Here is a 6,773-nt window from a genome sequence, read left to right as displayed (position 1 = left end):
AGCTTAATCATGGGACCTACCAGGGAATAATCCTCTGGTCAAGTTCCCTAAATTAAACTGTTATTCTAAAGACATGCTTCTCAACACTGGCTCAGATTAGATCTCTGGACGTCAAACTACCATTTAAACAGTACATGGGGGTTGGTGATATAGCTGAACTATAGGTTTGATCATATTGTCAGCTCTAAAATTATTTGCTTATTTGTGATTCATTATTCTGGAACATAATTTATTTGTAGTCATTGCTGTAAAGAATAGACATACACATATTTAGGAGGAACTAAGTTATAAAATGTGAGATTTGGTATACATTTTCTGCAGTTGGTTTGTCATGCCACCACCTTGCTCCCTTAGTATCTGTGTAGCTGGAAACTGTAAATCAGCATAGAGACCTTGTTTACAAATCAACATTTTTTTCCAAAGTCCATGGTAAAAATGGCACTGTTAAATTCCATGATGATCTACATGTCTGTCTTTTAATTTTGTGAGTCACACAATGGCTAGACTGTCATTGTTATGGAGCTGTATTTCCCTCCCTTGTCACAGCATAATATACTTGAATCATGCTCAGAAATGTCCCCCTGGTTTATTCCCACAGGAATGAACAATGAGATGTTCTGCTCACTGATGGGCTGAGTGCAATCCTGGCATTGGGGATGGGACTTTGAGAGTCCACTTTGAGCTCTAATTAAGCTCAAGATCAGAGAGAGGTCATTGCAGAAAGTATCAGTTCTGAACCTCTTTCCAGTCATTATCTGAGTGTGAGCAAACAGTCCAGTTTCTTCTTATCACAAACCAATAGTTAGTGTCTGACATATTTATTTCTGATGGCCTAGACTGCAAGTTCTCAACCTTCCTATTGCTATGAGACTTTAATACAGTTCCTCTTGGTGTGGTTGACCCACCAACCTTAAAATTATTTTTGTTGCTACTTCATAACTGTAATTTTGCTACTTTTATGAATCATAATATAAAACCTTTGTTTTAAAATGACCTTAGGTAACCCCTGTGAATGGGTTGCTTGACCCCAAAAAGTTGAGAAACACTGGCCTACAAAATATACTGGGACTATCAAAATTGCCTATGTGTAAGCCTGGGAAAACCTTGTGAGGAAAAACTAATTGAAATTAGTGTCTGAAAATCAAGAAGACCTGCAATGATAAAGGCCTCCAGCAGCAGCCCACAAGGTTTCTGAGAACATCAGCTACCTCTTCCAGTCAGCCTTAGCCAACCCTTCAGAAAGTACACATTCTTCTTTATTAGAATGTGTGAAGCTGCTTATAGAAATGGAAAACAATTCCAGATTACTCTCCACTGGATATTAAGTATATTCCTTGAAAATAATGAGTTATGAGGTCATTGAGGACCTGCTTTTTTTCCTGCTTGTGGAGACATTTTAATTAGAGAAGAAAAATGACTAATAAATGGGACATTCTAATTCTAGTTGTGTTTGTCCCCCTTTTAAAATGTCAACTCGACCACAGAAATGTTAATTTTTGTTTCCTCCTTTTTTTTTCAGGGTTCAGAAAGAACAGTGTCACTAAAGGGGAAAATGTGGGACTTGTCACTCACCAAGGAATATCTGGGGAAAGCCGGCTGCCTCCATTTATCTTCCAGGAAACAAAGCTAGACATAGCAATGGGCTCCCTTGGCCTTGTTTCCAGAGCTCTGAGTGGAGTTCTTATACTCACCAAGGTACTTATAAAGCAATGTTTTCCACACCCCATGATAGTTGGAGACAAGAAAAACAATGTCCTTTAAAACCCAGGACATCCAAGAAGGCAGATAATCAGGAAACATGAAAAGAAAAAGTTCCCTCAGGAAACCTCTGAGTCAACAGACTTACAACATATGATTCCAAAGGTATCACCCACTGAGTGCAGGTCTAGACTCTAATAATATCAGCATCAACTCTCTTTGATGCATTATATCATCTTTGTGATGGCACAGTTAGTAAATATCAGAACTAAAGTTAGAACCCAGAACATTTCGGGGTCTTCAATTCTATTTCATTGATTTACCTGCCTGTCTCTGTATCAATACCAGGCAGTTTTTTTTTTTTTCTAGTAAAAACGTGGTTTTATTGTAGTTTCAATTATATATTAATGTGAAACAGTGACTTCACATCAACTTGCCTTTCTTCACTAAAGAATACACACATAAGTTTACACATGAGATAATTTGACACCAGTTGAAGATGCAGGTATTTATTTGACAGAGATTCTTCTGAACAGACATACTAAATTTTAGAAGCTTATATCAGCATATTTTTTTAAGTGTCTTTATTTTTTAAATACAACAACTTTATTTTATAAAACAGAGATAAATGTACAGATTATAAAGCATTCTTGTATATTAATATATAAATAGATTTTGGTCAGTACTTAATTTTTTTATAGGTTTGATAGTATGCTTTAAAATCATACTAGTTACAATGAGCATAAAGTACATGTAAAACAAGATGTAACCTGAAAATAGTTTTCTTAGTGTGTAAAGATTAAACATAATGATTTTTCTTTCTTTTTTGTCATTTGTTCTTCTTGAACTTCATATAGTCTGTGAGGTGATTCTGGGATGTTCAGAGCTTTCTGGGGTTAGTATCCAATTATGTGTGACTGAATATTATGTCTGTTCTTTTGTGACTGGGATACATCACTCAGGATGATATTCTCTCAATGCATCCATTTTCTTAGGAATTTCAAAAAGTCATTATTTCTGATATCTGAGTAGTACTCCATTGTGTAAATATACCACAATTTTTGTATCCATTAATCTACTGAAGGACATCTGGGTTATTTCCAGCTTCTGCCTATTATAAATAGGGCTGCTATAAAAATTGTGGTGCATGTGTCTTTGTTGTATGTTAGAGCATCTCTGGTGTATATGCACAGAAGTAGAATAATTGGGTGTTCAAGTAGTACTATGTCCAATTTTCTGAAGAATTGCCAGACGAATTTCCAGAGTGGGTGTACCAGTTTACAACCCCACCAACAGTGGAGGAGTGTTCCTCTTTCTCTGTATCCTTGCCAGCATCTGCTGTCAACTGAATTTTTGATCTTAACCATTCTGACTGGTGTGAGGTGGAATCTCAGGGTTGTTTTGATTTGCATTTCGCTGATGACTAAGATGTAGAGCACTTCCTTAGATGCTTCTCAGTCATTCGATATTCCTAATATTGAGACCTTATTGCTTAGTTCTGTACCCTGTGTTTTAAGAGGATTGTTTGATTCTCTAGTTTCTCACTTCTTGAGTTTTTGTAAACCTTGGATATGAGTACTCTATCAGATGTGGGGTAGGTAAAGATCTTATCCCAATCTGTAGGTTGCCATTTTGTTTTATTGGCAATGTCCTTAGCCTTACAGAAATTTTGCAATCTCATTAAGTCCCATTTCTTGATCTTTGACCTTAGAGCATGAGCCATTGGTATTCTGTTCAGGAAATTTTTCCCTGTGCCTACGTGTTCTAAGGTTTTTTTAAATTTCTCTTCTAATAGTTTCATTGTACCTGGTTTAATGTGGAGATCTTTGATCCACTTGCACTTGAGCTTTGTACAAGGATGTAAGTAAGGGTCTATTTTCATTCTTCTGCATGCTGAGTGCCAGTTGAACCAACACCATTTGTTGAAGAGGCTGTCCTTTTCCCATTGAATGTTTTCAGATCCTTTGTCAAAAATCAAGTGACCATATATGTGAGGGTTCATTTCTTGATCTTCTGTTGAATTCCATTGATCCACGTGCCTATCTCTGTACCAGTACCATGCATTTTTTAACACAGTTGCCTTGTAATATAGCTTGAGGTCAGGGATAGTGATTCCTGCAGATGTTTTCTTGTTGTTGAGGATAGATTTTGCTATTCTATGTCTTTTGTTGTTCCAGATAAAATTGCACATTGCTCTTTTCAACTCTACGAATAATTGGGTTGGAGTTTTGATGGGGATTGCATAGAATATGTAGATTGCTTTTGGTAAGCCGGTCATTTTTACAAGGTTGGTACATCCAATCCATGAGCAGGGGAGATCTTTCCATTTTCTGAGATGTTCCTCGATTTCTGTTTTTAGAGGTTTAAAATTCTTGTCATACCGGTCCTTTACTTGTTTAGTTAGAGCCACACCAAGTTATTTCATATTGTTTGTGCCTATTGTGAAACGTATTGTTTCCCTAATTTCTTTCTCTGCATGTTTTTCTTTTATGTAGAGGAAGGATACTGATTTGTTTAAGTTAATTTTATGTCCAGGTATTTTGCTGAACTTGTTTATCAGCTTTAGAAGTCCTGTAGTGGAATTTTTGGGGTCACTTACATACACTATCATGTTACCTGCAAAGAGTGATGTGGTTACTACTTTTTTTCCAATTTGTATTCCTTTGATTTCCTTTTGCTGTCTAATGCTCTGGCCAGGACTTCCAGTACTATGTTGAATAAGTAGGGGGAGAGTGGGAAGCCTTGTCCAGTCCCTGATTTAGTGGGATTGCTTCAAGTTTCTCACTGTTAAGTTTGAAGTTGGCTATTGGTTTGCTGTATATTGCTTTTATTACATTTAGGTATGGGCCTTGGATCCCTGTTCCTTCCAAGACTTTTAACATGAAGGGGTGTTGGATTTTGTCAAATGCTTCTTCAGCATCTAGTGAGTTGACCATGTGATTTTTTTTTTGAGTTTGTTTATATGGTGGATTACATTGATAGATTTCTGTATATTAAAACATTCTTGCATCCCAGGGATGAAGCTTATTTGATCATGGTGAATGATCATTTTGATGTGTTCTTGGATTCTGTTTGCAAGAATTTTGTTGAGTATTTTTGCATCAGTTTTCATGAGTGAGATTGGTCTGAAGTTCTCTTTCCTTGTAGGGTCTTTGTGTGGTTTAGGAATGAGGGTTGTTGTTACCTCAAAAAATAAGTTAGGTAGTGTTCCATCTGACTCTAATTTGTTTAATAGTTTGTAGAGTACTGGTATTAGGTCATCAATAAATGTCTGATAGATTCTGTACTGCAACAATCTTGACCTGGGCTTTTTTTGGTTGGGAGGTTTTTGATGACTGCTTCTATTTCTTTAGGTATTATAGAATTATTTAGATGGTTTACCTGGTCCTGCTTTAACTTTATTATCTGGTATCTGTCTAGGAATTCATTCATTTCCTCCAGTTTTCGAGATTTGTTGAGTATAGGCTTTTGTAGTAGGATCTGATGATTTGTTGAATTTCCTCAGTTTCCTTTGTTAATGTGGATACTTTCTCTTTGCCATCTAGTTAGTCTGGCTAAGGGTTTATTAATCTTGTTAATTTTCTCAGAGAACCAGCTCTTGGTTTTGTTAATTCTTTGAAATGTGCTTTTGTTTCTATTTGGTCAAATTCTGCTCTGAGTTTGAATATTACTTGTTTGCTACTCCTCTTGGGTATATCTGCTTTCTTTTGTTCCAGAGCTTTCAACTGTGCTGTCAAGTTGCTAGTGTATGCTCCAGATCCTTCACATGCTTGGTAAGGGACACCCCAAGACATTTTATATTCTTTATTACTATTTGAAAGGTGTTGACTCTTCAATTTTTTTCTTAGCTTTTTTTATCCTTTGAGTAAAGGAAGGTTACTGATTTGTTTGAGTTAATTATATAAGCAGACACTTTGCTCAGACTGTTCATCAGCTGTAAAAGTTCTCTGGTGGAAATTTTGAAGTCAATTTATTATACTATCATATGATCTGTAATAGTGATATTTTGATGCCTTCCTTTCCAATTTGTATCCCTTTGACCTCTTTTTACTGTCTGAGTGCTCTGACTAGTACTTCCACTGCTATATTGAATTAAAGACCCAGAAATGAACCCACACACCTATGGTCACTTGATTTTTTATATTGGAGCTAAAAACATTCAATGGAAAAATGACAGCCTCTTCAACAGATAGAAGCCTAAGTTCCAAGGTATACAAAGAACTCAAAAAGTTAGACACCAGAGAATCAAACAACCCTATTAAAATGGGGTACAGAGCTAAACAAAAAGTTCTCAACTGAGGAATATTGAATGGTTGAGAAGCATCTTAAGAAGTGCTCAACATCATTAGCCATCAGGAAAATGCAAATCAAAACACCCTTGTGTTTCCACCTCACACCAGTCAGAATGGCTAAGATCAAAAACTCAGATGACAACAGATGCTGGCAAGGATGTGGAAAAAGAGGTACACTCCTTCACTGTTGGTGGGATTTTAATCTGGTACAACTACTAACGAACTGAGAACCCCGGTATACCACTCTTGGGCGTATACCCAAAAGAAGCTCCAACATCTAACAAGAACACATGCTCTACCATGTTCATAGCAGCCTTATTTATAACACCCAGATGCTGGAAATAATCCAGATGTCCTTCAACAGAGGAATGTGAAAAGAAATTGTGGTACTTTTACACAATGGACTACCTCTAAGCTATTAAAAACAATGACTTCATGAAATTTCTAGGCAAGTAGATGGAACTTGAAGCTATCATATTGAGTCAGGGAACCCAGTTATAACAGAACACTCATGTATGTACTCATTTATAAGTGGGTACTAGCCCAAAAAGCTCACAATACCCAAGAAACAATTCATAGAACTTACGTATCTCAAAGAGAAGGAAGACTATAAGGTGGATGCCTCAGTCATTCTTAAAAGGGAGAACAAAGCACTCGTGGGAGGAAATAAAGGGACAAATAGAGGAGCAGAGATTGGATTAAAGATCATCCAGAGACTGTCTCACCTGGGAATCCACTCCATATGCAGCCACTAAACCCAAGCACTATTGCTGATGAAAAGTA

Source organism: Micromys minutus (genome assembly GCF_963924665.1).
Source record: "Micromys minutus genome assembly, chromosome: 20".
Taxonomy (NCBI): domain Eukaryota; kingdom Metazoa; phylum Chordata; class Mammalia; order Rodentia; family Muridae; genus Micromys; species Micromys minutus.
This window is presented reverse-complemented; position numbering follows the sequence as displayed.